The 12,256-nt window shown below is 37.2% G+C and overlaps 1 long non-coding RNA gene across 1 annotated transcript; it reads right to left on the bottom strand.

Moving 5' to 3' along the window:
• Positions 1–7,800: 7,800 nt before the first annotated feature.
• LOC141598376 (uncharacterized) lies at positions 7,801–8,203 on the bottom strand. Its single transcript, XR_012523465.1, has 3 exons — positions 8,129–8,203; positions 7,956–8,042; positions 7,801–7,851 (listed from the first exon to the last, which is right to left on the bottom strand). It is a non-coding gene; the product is annotated as an uncharacterized LOC141598376 (long non-coding RNA).
• Positions 8,204–12,256: the final 4,053 nt, after the last annotated feature.

Raw genomic sequence — 12,256 nt, 5'->3', positions numbered from 1 at the left:
TGAGAGGTTATTTTGCGAATCTAGGAGCTAATTTTGTGCATCTGAGAGGTTATTTTGAAAATATTAACATTCGGTTTTGTGAATCGAGAGGTTATTTTGCGAATATAGGAGCTAATTTTGTGTATCTGAGAGGTTATTTTGAAAATATTAACTCATTCGGTTTTGTGAATCGAGAGGTTATTTTGCGAATCTAGGAGCTAATTTTGTGCATCTGAGAGGTTATTTTGAAAATATAAACTGTCTATAATATCCTGAAACTTGGATCGTGGCAGAAATTGTTTGACATTGTCTATTTTGTGAATTAGAGTACTTATTTTGTGAATATAAGAGCTAAATATAATATTCAGAAAACTTAAAAATCTTGTAATTTTTCATCACATAAAATTTCGCAGGTTCATGGCTTTCGAATTAACTAAACAACAACATTCAAAAATAAAATAAACTGAAAAGCTGAAAAATTAAACAAGATATGATATTTGTTTAGTTTATCAATCACCCCTATTTGTTCGAGGCAATGCACATAGAGCAATATTGATATAGCTATAGGTGCACCGTTCATCGCGCATCGCGAGTGATCTTCCTGCGTGTTTAGATGAATATGGGACTCTTCTACATACTGGAGTGTAGTTAAAATATTGTGAATCAAGCCTTGATGCTACCCATAGAAAGGGCCCCTGAACTCGGGAATAGGTAGCCAGCCATTCAGATCTAGTACGCCCAAATTGCTCGAACTTCTCCTGCAACTTAAAAGCCTGTTTGCAGCCATTGTCATTTGTGCCAAATTGAATTAGTACTAATCCCATAAAATGACAAGTCTGCCTGCAGATAACAGGCACCAAAGACTCTATCTCATAACCTTGGCTCATTAAACAATCTGCCAATTTAGAGAGGTCAGGACAAACATACTTCCCTTTTTGATTAATATAACCTGGAACATTCGCCAAAACACAAGTATAGGGAAATACAAATAAATGAGACATTGTGTGCAATAGGGATTTTTGAAATGTTTTACAGAAGAGAGAAGATAGGTTATTGGTATATACTATTATGTTTCAGAAATTAGATATTTATAGGCCTTGTATTTGGCTATTTGTCAACGATGCTCTGTTCACATTACCCATATATTAAATTTTTGATTGAATGCTTGATTGTTCAATGTCCTTTTCTTGGGAATTGAACTGTTATTAACAAATCAACAAAATATCTAGATACATACAACCTGACCTTTTCTTAAAAGTGAATTCATAATCTTCACCAATTTTTTTTTTTTTTTAATTATTTGAACTAATAATCTGATACTTTATTTAGTGAATCTCAGATTTTATTTGGTGAATCTCAGCCTATAGTTAGTGAATCTTGGGCCTTATTTTCTGAATCTCTGTTGTTAAACGTTACTGATGCAATTTATTTATTTCTTATAGTTAGTGAATTTTGGACCCTAGTTTGTGAATCTTGGACCCTAGTTTGTGAACCTCGGACCTAGTTTGTGAATCTTGGGCCTTATTTTTCGAATCTTGGGCCTTATTTTCTGAATCTCAGCCTATAGTTAGTGAATCTTGGACCCTAGTTTGTGAAACTAGAAGATTATTTTGTGAAACTTAAATAACTAATATATACAACCTGGGTAAGATTAAAACTAAATAAGATGACAAATTCTGAAAAGTCTGCACAAGTCCGCACCATTGAATGCTTTAATTGTCTTGTATCAGTAATATTGCATGCTCTCTTATCTATGGTTGTCCTTGTATTCATACTTATTATGGTGTTCCTACTATTTTGTTAATTTGAAACATTATTATCGTGAAACTGTATTTGTTAATATAAGAGCTAATAAGGCTCAAATTGACGTTGCAGCTTCAATTTCAATAGAGATTACAGACATTACAGTAACTGGTGATAATATTGCTGTTGAAACAGGTAATCTTCTTTTTTTTCGCTATTATCCTGATTTTGTGAATATGTGAGGTTATTTTGTGAATCTAAGAGTGAATTTTGTAAATCTGATAAGTTATTTCATAAATGTATGCTATAATATCCTGAATTTGATCAAAATTTATCAATTTCGTCCTACTTATTATAGTGTTCCTGCTAATGTTGCAGGTCTAACTCCTGATACTACAGCGACTCCTGATAAGAGTGCTAGTGCAACAGGTATTCTGTTTAGTCCCTATTTTATGAATTTGAGACGTTATTTTGGTCTGGTTTTGTGAATCTGAGAAGTTTATTTGCGAATCTAGGAGCTAATTTTGTGCATCTGAGAGGTTATTTTGAAAAATATAGACTAATATCCCGAAACTTGGTTTGTGACAGAGGAACTTAGATGCTAATATTGTGAAACTTGATTTGTGAATCTCCTATGTTGCTCTTTTTTGGCAAAACTTACTAATTGAACCGAAGAAACATCAATCTTTTATGAATTTGAGATGTTATTTTTTTGAGATTGTTTTGCTATTCTCCTTATTTTGTGAATCAGATAACTTATTTTGTGAATATAAGAGCTAATTATGTGAATTTGATAGGTTATTTAGTGAATATAGACTATAAGATTATGAAGCTTGGTTTGTGGCAGAGATTGTTTAACATTGTCTATTTTGTGAATCAGAGTGCTTATTTTGTAAATATAAGAGCTAATTATTTGAATCTAGTAGGTTATCTATTGAAATATAGACTATAAGATCCTGAAACTTGGTTTGTGGCATAGAATATGAACCTTATATGCTAATATTGTGGAACTTTATTTGTTAATCTCCTATCTTGCATTTTTGGCTTATTTTGTGAATCTACAATTTTCAGTTGTTGATTCCAATGTTAATTGCGGTGAAGCTTCTACCTCTACTGTGTTAACAAGCCCTACAGTACCAACTATTTCCACACCTACTACTCTTATAACTTACACACCGAGTGGCAGCCAACAATGGATAAATAGGATTGATGAAAAGTTTACACCAGCGATTGGGAAAACATTTATTGACTTAGACTCAGCGATCTTTGTTTTATGAAACGTCGCCGTTGCTTGTGGGTTTAAATCAAGGAAATCTTCAAGCAAAAGGTTTCGTGATGATATTATCAGAACAAAGTGCATGGTTTGCAATCGGGAAGAATGTAATAAGAAGAAAAGACGACCTGCCCTAAGCGGTGTTGCGAGAAAAGGCGGATGAATCCGGTGTATCGAAATAACGAGAAATAGGTAGTACAAAGAGCAAACCGAACAAACCAACTGCTAAACGTAGGGTGAAAAAAGGTGGAGGAGAGGCAGAGAGTTCCAACAAAGGGTCAACCACAAGAATAATAAAGATTAGAAGGTGGGGCTGTCCAAAGAATGATAAAGTTCAAGTTCCATGAGAACAAGTACATGGTTGACGTGTTTATTGAGGGTCACAATCACCCGCTTGATGTTGTGAAAAATAAGGAATTTGAGAAACTTGCTGAAAATATCAATGAATTTCATATGCAAATGATTGTCAGCAATTCAAAAGCAAATGTTGGTCCTAGCTTAACACACCAACTATGCACTCAACAATTGGGTGGTTTTCAAAATGTCGGGGCAATGAGTCAAGCAATTCAAAAATTTTCGAGGGAAATGAAGTGTCTAATGAACAGTCATGATGGGGAAATGTTCAAATCACGCTTAGACACCCTAGCTGAAACAAAAGGGCTCCACTTTGTTTATGAAAAAGAATCCAAGAATGCATTGACAAGGATTTTCTGGACGAATTGTGACATGCAAAGAGCGTATGCTCTGTTTGGGGATGGAGTTTCATACGACCCAACTTATGGTACAAACAAGTACAACATGACGTTCACGCCTTTCACGGGCATTGACCATCATAAAAGGTCAATCACATTTGCATGTGCGCTTATAGAACATGAAAACGATGAGTCATTCATGTGGGTATTTGACCGATTTAGCGGTATGGGTGGGAAAGAGCCCAACTACATAATCACCGACGAAGACCCGGGAATAATTAAAGCGATTCGGTATGTTTCGAAATTTGCAAATCGTACCTATTAACTTGTGAAACTTCATATTAAATTGTGAATCCTACATTTGTTTTGTTGATTCTAGTTGGCACTGGAAAATATGATGGTTGTAATAATTTGTTTGGTTTTTTTGTTTATGTGAATCGTAGTGCTTATTATGCGAAACTAGATCATGAATTTGTGAAAATGGGGTAAAAATATGTTTCACGTACTTATATCGCGAATAAGGCACAAAATTTATATAGTCTGAATCCGAGGTTAAGACATGAGATTCACAAAATAACCCCCCAGATTTACAAAATAAGCTATAGGATTCACAAAATAAGCTATATGATGTATAGTCCGAATCTGAGGATAAGACTTGAGATTTACATAATAGTGCATCGTATGACTTTGTTATGTGAAACTGCGTGAATTTAGTTATTATAAAATGATGGTGACGGTCGATAATTTGATTTTGTTCATTGCAGCTAAGTTCAAAACAAATAAACATCGGTTTTGCATGTGGCACATCATGAAGAAAATAACCGACAAGGTTGGGAGTAAAATTTGTAGAGATACCGACTTTTTAACCCGTCTGAACGGTGTTGTATGGGACGATGACCTGGAGCCCGGGGAATTTGAAGAGAAGTGGCTTAAAGTCATGAACGATTTCTCCTTGGAAGACAATACGTGGTTGAATGGGAAGTTCGCTGATAGACACACATGGATACCCGCTTATTTCAGAAATGTGCCAATGGGCGGTTTACTACGAACTACACAAAGGTCAGAGAGTGCTAATAGTTTCTTTAAGCGGTTTGAAAACAAATACGGGACATTAACTGAGTTCTTGGTGCGCTATGAAAGCGCCACTGACCACCAAATGCACTCCGCCTGAAGCTCCGTGAAGAGGAGAATGCGAATTCAATCCTCGAAACACTTTGTATGGGTCAAAATGGGAGACACAAGCGGTGAGAAGCTATACCCATGCGATGTTCTATGAGTTCCAAAACCAGGTGAAGCTTTCAATAAAATACCGGTTTGGTTGGATACACTCCGCCAGATCCTGTGACGAACTTTGAAGTGTCGTTAGTTGAGGATGCAAAGAAAGGACTAAAATTTGCAGTTGAGTGCAGTAGAAGCACGAATGATGTAAGGTGCACATGTAAACTGTTTGAAAGGAGAGGTATTTTATGCAGTCACATCATTTGGGTTTGTTCGGGAAAGTTTAAGGACATACCTGATAAATATATTTTGCAAAGGTGGAGCAAGAATGCACTCAAAAGTGACGTTTATGATTGGAATGGGAATCTGTTAGAGAAATACAACAATACCAGTACAAAACAGATTGGAATGTCTGTGGTGTGGTCTGAGATTGATTAATCTGTTGGTATGCTCAAAAGGAAAGAAGAGTCGGATGTGAGAGAGTTTGCCAAGTTAATCAAGGAATTCAGGACAAAACTAGAGGGAAACACTCAACCGTTGACAAAACAACAACAGATTGAGCTTCTACTGGGCTGCAAGGTTCCAGAAGAAACCAACATCTTACCGCCTAATGTGTCTAGGAACAAAGGCTGTGGTAAACGGTTGGTGAGCAAGAAAAATAAGGCAATCAAGAAGGCGGAAAAAGCAAAAAGGTTGTGTGCTAACTGTAAGCGCAAGGGCAACCACGACAAAAGGAATTGTTCATATGATTTTGCAGACCTTCCTCCAGTGAATCAGGTTTGTATTCATCTACGCAACTACATCTGATATTAATCAAGTATTTTATTTATCTGTTTATCTTAATTTGAGAATCCCAGAGGTTGCTTTGTGAATCCCAGATCTTAATTTATGAATTCTGGGTCTTGTTATGTGAATCACATATCTTTATTTGTGAATCACAGAAATGAGACTGATTGTATGTAGTAACCTGATATAATTCCTCACTTTGTAACATAAATGACAACAGTTGGCTTATATGAATGTGATTCACGTCGTGTCACCCAATTTTGCATGATCCTCACTTTTATTATTGTACATCTAATGTTTGTAAACATCTTTCTAATTCATTTGTGTCTTTTACGTAGGGAGAGCTAGCGGACGAAGAAGTAGAAGAGGAAGGGGATGAGGATGAAGAATGAAGGAAAGAGTCTTCTTAAGCCTTGAGAAATAGATATGATGATTGAAGAAGACACTGACAATTTTGAAAGGAGCAGTCTTTTAGTTTGGCAACATATTATTGGTTTCCAAAAATATGGACATCTTATTTGTTTATCTTATTTTTGTGAATCTGAGAGGTTCTTTTGTGAATGTAAGAGGTTGTTTTATGAATCTTAAATCTTAATATGTACAAAAGACCTGGAAATCTTATTTGTTGGTATTAATTTGTGAATCCTGGGTCTAATTTTCGCGATTATTAGGAAGATTCGTAATCTTATTAGAAAGGAACGGTCAACTGGCTAAACGGTCTTATTTTGTGAATGACACAATTTAAATATTATTTCATGAATCTTACCGTGTGAATGACAATATATAAATCCGAGGTCTAATATTGTGAATCGACTTGTTTTGTGAATCCATCTTTTGTGAATATCGTTTTTTTTGAATCTCGGACATTCTTTTGTAAATCTCGGGTCTCATTTTGTCGACTTGTTTTGTGAATCCATTTTTTTGTGAATATCGTCTTTTTTTTTTTGAATCTCAGATATTCATTTGTGAATCTCAGTCTAATTTTGCGAATCGACGCTTTATAAATCATCCACGTCAAATTTCACAAATTCAAGCGACTAATCAATTCCATTGATTAAAATCAACTATTACAAAAGGAGATCTACTAAATAAGCAGATTAGCACCCAACTAAATGACTAATAACATATTCACTAGAATACTTGATAGATCCTGCATATACCATCTAATACTATACTAACATAATACTTGATTGTATCCACCACAAGTTAAATCTCCCTGCTTATACCATATTCACTAATAACATTCTTTTGTGAATCTCAGGTCTCATTTTGTCGACTTGATTGCATACACTGAAGAACGATCTCCCTGCTTCACATCATATCACCACCATAGACAAGCACATCTTGCTACTTATACTCCTATATCGAAAAACACATAAAATATTTCAAAATATATACACGGACAAGCATGGCGCGCTACTATTTAAAATATCGCGGATACTATGAATGAATGGGGATTTGATATGCAAAAGTTATTAAAGAACCGGACTGTACATGCGTTCTCTAGTATTTGCATCCCATGAAAGTAGTTGCATCATTACGGACTTTCAAAACTCGGCATTCTCTCGCAATTGTAAGAAATTATAGATGAAATTAATGAACAACACAGTTTCAAATACAGATTTCATGTACGTATATTGTTCAACTTGTTTCTTACCCGATAATTGTCCGGATTCTCGCAATCACCGAGCTCACAAGTCCAACATACTCAAATACCTCAACACGTGAGCTCCACAATCAAAACTGAATGTAGTATAGTGTTCAACTGTTTAGTAAACAATATTTAATTTCCGTAAAGCGGACACATTAGGGAATAACTTACTTATTTGATTGTTGAGGAACTTTGAGAGTTATAACCCGTGAGAGTGCGAAACCGCATGGGATAATATGACGGGGAACTACTTGCCAAAATAGGAGATAATTTGGCCACCTGAAAATGTTTCGAGTTAATACCGATTGTACACTAAAAATGTTTTATATACTCGATTCACAAACCGTCAAGGGTTAGATTAGGCAAATAATTAATACCGTGTCTATGGTTGTATTATGTACATCATAAGACTGTACGCTGTTGCTTGAGTTGAGGATGTAATTCGTTTTACTCTCCAGATCGCATATACAAGCCCACCAATGTTTGTCTTTGATCAGCGGTATAAAAACCTGATATGTGGAGGGATTAGTCTCCAATTTACAGCCCTACATGTCCGCCACAAAAAAAAAAAAAAAAAAAAAAAAAAAAAAAAAATATTGTGGAGGGACCAGACCTTTCGGATTGTGGCACCATTCACCGGTTTGTATGTCCCACTGATGTATTGATTCCAAATACAAGGGTTTTTCTTCTTTGTACAGTTCTACATACCACAAAAGGTGATTTTACAAACCATATCAATTTGGGATAATCAAGATACTTGAATATTAAAACAAGTTCAAAGCTAACCACGATGACAGTCGATGGCAAGTACAGAAGATCTGGTCGATGAAGTGTCGTCTTAATCCCAAACATATCAATCACCTAAAAAAACAATATTAGGAATGAAACAAAAGATTACAGATAATATAATGAAATGAACGCTGATAGTAGTCTACTTACTTTATCCATAACCCACCGACGCGCGGTCTAAGCGTAGATAAAGCCGCTCGTGTGACTTCCATCCACTCAAGACACACCATAGCCTCGCATTTGTAGTAAGGCACATTAAGAAACATTACTAGAATTATCCAAATAAAAATAAAAATTAAAGTAAAGGGGCAAGGGAAAAGCACAAAAAAATAAAAGTAAAGGGGAAAAATACTTACTGTGTGACTGTATCTCTTCCTTTGCGGTGCCAAATAAACTTCACAAGGTCGTCTTCAGAATAAGGTAGACGCCGGTAGCCCCTGACAAATATTAATAAGACAGCTTAAGATCTGTGATTCACAAATCAAGATCTTTGATTCACATAATAAGACCCACGATTTAAATTAAGAACAACAGATAAAACCAATAATAACATCTAAGATTCACAAAACATGATTAATAAGGGAATGGGTCATACATAGGCACACAATTCCACTCTTCTGCACTTCGTTCGACAGTAGCTTTCAACATGTTGTCACCGGAGGTCATAATTCGAAGGCATAACTTCAATGCATAGCGTTTGATTGACTTACCTATAAATGCAAAACAAAAAGTCCTTATAATTATTCCAAAGTTCACAGAATCGGCCCTGTGTTTCAGGAAATTAACTCAGTGTCCGACAAATCTAACTCTCGGGTTCACAAGGTTAAGTAAAGGTATCTTCTGAAGTTATAATTAAAGGACAAGTCGATTTTGTTCCCTTTGTAATGCTCCAACAGGTGAAACAAATAGACGCCGGTATCCATTTCACCGGACTTCAAAATTGAAGGAGGGATAAACAACTCGGGCATCATGTCACCATGCTGCGAATCTTGGTGAAACCCAATTAATGAGCCTGTCTTTTCGCACGAGACACAACCTAAATTAGCACTTAATTAATCGGATGTGTTACATGCTTGTCAAACACTTTGATCGTGAATTCACAGCTTTGCATAACCAGAAATGGAGGAAAAGACGCACCGTAGGTTGCACATAATCAGAATAGTTAACATCTACTCCATTCATAGGGTGTATGACTGTCAATTTATTCCATCGAAGGTCGAAACAAAAGAAGAACGGTGGGCATGATGTAGACATGATTGGAGTGCAAATCTGAAAACAAGACAAGATGAAATGAAAAGAAGAACATAAAGATGAAAATAGGTTTCACAAAACATAATAACACCAAACCAAAACTTACTAATTGAATCAAGAAACATCAATATTTTCCGACAACCCGGGGGAACTAACACCGTCATTGGAGTATGGAACAAATAAACGAACAGGAGAATCCGGTGATTTCACTTTCTCATTACTTGTTTAGGATCTCACACCAAATATTTACTGACTTGTAACATACTCGATCACCTTCAGGTATAGTCCTCAACATGCTCCTTGTCAATCTCTCAGTGTTACTTTGAAAAAGAATATCACTGCACGCAACAATCAAAACAATCAGATTCGCAAAACAAGCCGTCGATTCAAAAATGTCTATTGGATTCACAATATAAGCCCTACGATTTATAAATTGTCCGATTCACAAAATGAGACCTGAGATTTACAAAACAAGGTCATAGTCAAATACCTTTGTTCTCTTTGTTGAGCAAAGCCCGAAATCCAACAAAGTATTTTCTCCTCCCTATTAAAAGCAAAGAATAACACCGATGTTTCTTTGGAGATACGGAGATCGATAGGGAAACTGGAATTATCTCTCTTCTAGGCCGCACAATAAAGGAGTATTGACATCAACATTATTGACATCAACATTAGTGACATCAACATGATCGGCGATGGTACCGATAATGTAGGAAATCTGGTTCCCTCATCCTCTTCCCTCCGACATCGATCTATTCTTTCCTCACCTTGTATGCTTTCCTCACCTGGTCCCTCTTCTTTCGCTTTCCGCACGGACGGTGGTTTCATCACCCGACAAACGGTTTCCATGACGACGACTTAATGTACTGGTGAGTGACCAATGGTTTTTCGAGGCAATTGCTCGATTCTTCCACACACGATTTCGGAGATGGTGGACGGACGATCGGAATCATTGGAGTATCAGGTAAATCAATAACAATTGGGGTTTCGGCTAGTTCGACAACTGGTGTTGGTGTTGGTGGGGACCGAGGATCAATAGATCTGTCTTCTTCGAAGACAAAAAATGATCGTCGTCAGCAGCGTGACCTCCACCGTGGGCAATCGATGGGGTTGGCAATCTTGCTTTACGACGTTTCCGAATGGGTTTGCTTCTCACTTTGGGATCTGGTGCACGAATCGGTACAAAAGTGTCATCCATAATTTCCAATGCCGCACGTAAATCAGCGTCGGACCATCCACCCATCCTGTCCACATCGTCATTAACAACGTGATCATTCTCCACAACATTCGCTGAAATGGATAACGTGTTTCCAACGATATTATTGACCACGTTGTCCAAATTCAGTTCACCGTCCTCATCCTTATTAGCATCCTCATTATTACCCATCTCTATATTTTCCTCCTTATTCCCATCGGCATTTTCTTCATCCCCAACATTCTCATCAAACTCATCCTGTTGGGATGAAATATACCCGTCCCATATATATTAATTTTGCCACCATAGTAGAGACCGCCGAGGAAGGTAGCTTGATCGTAGCTTGAATAGCAAGAGATCTGTAGCTAGCGAAAGTCGCAGCCAGCTACCTTTGCGGCTTCAACAAGTTTGTGAACAATCTCACACTTATCGTCACTAAAGCCATCATTTCCTTGTCACCGCAATGTGGAATATCAGACCCTATATCTGGTTTGCCTTCTTCGTGGTATTGGATGGTTGATTTGGACTGAACATGCTCAAGCTTTGTGACCGGTGGCTGAGGTGCGGGTGCGAGTGTGTGGTAGCTCATGACAAGGGGAGGCTCCACAGAACCTTGACCGAAACCTTTTTTGCCTTCAACTCCTGTTTAATTCTTTTTGCAATTTTTTCTTTCGTCCAATTACAACAAGTTGGAAACTTTCTTACGACCAATCTTGATTTGTAGACGAAACGGTCCAAGTAAATGTACACGAGCACCATAATGGGTCCACCAAAAAAATTATCTCCTTTCAAGCGTTTGACATCTCTCCACTCCTCCTTTTGCCAAGACTCAACTTGGTCAGCCAACTTCTGTTTGATGAAATTGCACCAATTGAATTCGGAATCGATGAAGTATCACCTAAACTTTTAAAATCCTCAAACTTGCGCGATTCCTTGCACACCACCCAACAGAGACGAGAATATGTAAACGATGAAATTTCGTTTAAAGTCATCTCCACCATCTTTCTGCATGGATAATTTGTTCAAGACGTGGTGATCATCGATATATTTGTGTGGATATTGCTTTCGGAAGTTTTCCAACGTAGCTAAATAAGCAGGACACTTATCCACATGTGACGCTTCCTCAACAGGTCTTGAACCCATTGGAATGCTCATGCAAAGATGGATGTCCTCCTCTAATACTGGGGAGTTTTTTGTCAAATAACCATCCCTTTTCTTTGGGTTGTAATTTGACACTAGCCAATAAGCAAGGTCCCCGGGAACCTTGTCTGTTTCAATCATTAACAGACCGCCAAAGCCCATGTCTTTTATAGCTTGAATTTGTTGATCACTCGGTGGATTTTTCGTATCTTTCAGAAAGTTGTACAACCCTTTTGGCGACATTCGAGTCCTCACCGTAGGCGATCCCTCCGTACGCACCCTTTTTTTTCTTTGGTGGAGGAGCGGCAGCTTGCTCAACAACCGCCTGTGATGGTCGCTTCATCTTGTAGCCTGTTTCACAATAATCATCTTTAGCGTCACAAAATAAGCTGAAAGGATACACAAAAATAAGAACTAATATTTATATAGTCTATTTTGGGGGGGGGGGGGGGGATAGGACCGAGATTCACAAAATAACTCTCCAGTTTCACGAAATAAGACATAAGATTTATATAGTCTGAATGTGAGGATAAGACCTG

This window comes from Silene latifolia, chromosome 9 (genome assembly GCF_048544455.1).
Source record: "Silene latifolia isolate original U9 population chromosome 9, ASM4854445v1, whole genome shotgun sequence".
Classification (NCBI taxonomy): domain Eukaryota; kingdom Viridiplantae; phylum Streptophyta; class Magnoliopsida; order Caryophyllales; family Caryophyllaceae; genus Silene; species Silene latifolia.
This window is presented reverse-complemented; position numbering and strand designations above follow the sequence as displayed.